Here is a 3,103-nt window from a genome sequence, read left to right on the forward strand (position 1 = left end):
AGAGAGAGAGAGAGAGAGAGAGAGAGAGAGAGAGAGAGAAAGAAAGAGAGATAGAGAAAGAAAGAGAGAGAGAGAGGGAGAGAGGGAGGTAGATAGATAGATAGATAGATAGATGTATATATATATAGAGGGAGGTAGTGTGAGAGAGATACATACATATATATATATATATATATACACATACGTATATATATACATATGTGTGTGTGTGTGTGTGTGTGTCTATGCGTAAATATGTTTATGTGTTTGTGTACACAAACACACATATGTTATAGATATTTATTGATATCTTTGCCAGTATTTTTCACGGTACATATTATATTATCTACGGTACATATACGTATTAGATAGAGACAGAGGTGGAGGGAGGGAGAGAAAGAAAGAAAGAGAGAGAGAGAGAGAGAGAGAGAGAGAAAGAGAGAGAAAGAAAGAGAGAGAAAGAGAGAGAAAGAGAGAAAGAGAGAGAGAGAGAGAAAGAGAGACGAGGTATTGCTTAATTGTAGCCAAGCATTTATAGAAACAGTCATAAAAGAGCAATGATAATAGATGCATTTTCAAAATTATGATTTAGTCGGGAGTAAATTAATTTGAATATATGCAAGCATATACACACGCGCACACACACACACACACACACACACACATATAGGTTAGTTGAGTTAGAGGTGAAAATAACCTTTGAAGGGATAGAAGTATTCATTACATTACGGGTTTATTGCATATATTTAACCATGGGTATACATATGCAAGCATATTATGCTCATAAATTATAGGTAAAGACAAGGGTAAACATGGGTTTATCAAGAATCAAAATTTAAAGAAAACGGAAAATGGAGAAGTACTGATGAACAACAATTGACTTACATCAATTATTAGTTATTAATTCAATGCAAATAGACTGTATCTCATCTAACAGCCGTTTCTGCTTCCAATGTTGTATGGTTTTGCCATTGATATGTAAAAATATTAATCATATGGCGATGTAGCTGTTTCTGCTGTTCCTGTGGTCTTTGTATCGCGTCCCTTCTGGTTCGTGTGAACCAATTGGCTAACTTCTTAACCGTGTTTACTTTTTATTATTCGCTAGTGTAGTCTCTGCCAATCCATTGGACTTTTCGAGCCAGACAACTGCTTTCATTTCTCCATCTTTTCGTTTGTCCTACTTGTCGACCTTCCTACTTTCTATCACTTCCAGAATCCGCGCAGTCTCTTCGATATTTGTTCCACCTCTCCTTGTGGAATGGGCTGGTTCAGGTCAAAAGATCCACCTGTTGCCAACATTCTCTCCACATGGGTTTAGGGATGCCGTCCCTGGTGGTGTGCAGTCAGATCGTCCCACTTGATGTGAACTTTTCTAACGACATGCTACTCTCCCATTATAGCATCGGATAGTTAAATTTCTTAAATATTTAACACCTAGGAATAGTGTGGTCCCCACATGCAGATATAGTTCACTAGTGTAAGAGTTTTCATTCTCTGCAACAATGGCTCTAACGCCAACATACGACAGAGGGGAGAAGGAAGGAGTCTTTGACGAACCGATTATGTGATACCGAAATGTTCCGGAGTATAGCTATTAAGTATGACCCCTAAACGCTACTCTACGTTGCAGCAACCAAGCATTTGAAAATGTAACCACTGCTCTTAAAGTATTCCTTAAGATGGCATGATCGGCGCCGCTAAAAGCTTGGTCCTAATTAAAGTTGATCAGTATTACGCCAACGCAAGATTTCGTCTCGGCCTGTTCAATAATTCATCGCTTGTGATGATGCTGGGAATTAAACAGTTTTGCTTATATTCCACTACATTACTGACGACGAGAGCCAAATCTGAGGCTTCTACAATATTCCATGCAGTGTTTAGCTCATTTATAGGACTTAAGATAATTGCAATGGCCTATGTGTCTAATCCCACCACACCAGCGTTACCCCTTCCCGACCCACATGACTTAGAATGCTTCCGCTTTTCACCCACTAAACTTGATAGTAGCGAATGAACCTGACGTAAATTAATTAACCTCTTAAGGCAAACGATTCCCGGTGATTAGCTTCCAAGATATTTGAGGACAGTTCTGCAAATTACTACTAAAATAGTGCAAATATTAGCTTGGAGTCGGATTGCACGAACCTACTGCGGTTCATGAAAATGTGCTTTTTATCCACGTTCCTCTTCGGTTCCCTGATTCTCGGTTGAGATGAACAATGCATCTTATGTATATCGCAAAAGTCCATCTGGACCATAGCATGTTGTTTGTGCTGGTTCTTCTGTGCGTCTCTAATAAATGCCTGGCTAACTTCTACGCATTCTGTTGTCTTATGTCATTGATTCTTTGCTACGACGGACAGCAACAACAATTCTAAAGATGGTTGGGAAGTATACCTATGATGAGATAAATTATATCTATACATTGCTATAAATATATATATATAAAAATACAACTTTAAAGCAAATTCTAACAATATAATTAATGAATACACTGCTGAAAGTTGATGTTAAGGTTTAACTTACCGTTTCTCGCATTGAAACTTCCACTAATGTAAAATCAATTATTTAAAGCGAAAGGAAGCAGCCATCACTTGAACGTGACGTTTCACGACTTCACACAAAAGAGTTCTGCAGAAAAAAAAGGAAAGAAAGAAAATGTAATAAGAATATTAATAGTGATGGTGTGGTGGCGGCTCTCTTTAGTCACGCATCATCATCACACGTTAGTGTCGTATATTGTAACCGGTAAAACGGGGGAACGTTTACGTTGATCTGCTTCGAATCAGCTAAGCCTCTAGTATTACTATAACTACTAATGCTAACCAACAGAGATTCTTTCATGATCACACAACTTCCTAGAAATAGCAGTCAAATCTTCTTGATACCTACACTATTCCCTGAAAACAACGGTAACTCACACAGGATAATGAAGTCTTAGAATTAAAACGATGCGTCAAACAACAAGAAGGTAAACAAATGATGGCTGGAATACATTTGGTCATACTTCGGAATCGCTTAGCGATGACCTATGTTGTAGAAACATTGCCCTTTGCATGATATTCTGCTATGCATTTCTCTATAAACGCATAAATATATGCTAATGTATGCAGGCACTATA

Source organism: Octopus bimaculoides, unplaced genomic scaffold (genome assembly GCF_001194135.2).
Source record: "Octopus bimaculoides isolate UCB-OBI-ISO-001 unplaced genomic scaffold, ASM119413v2 Scaffold_255587, whole genome shotgun sequence".
Lineage (NCBI taxonomy): Eukaryota > Metazoa > Mollusca > Cephalopoda > Octopoda > Octopodidae > Octopus > Octopus bimaculoides.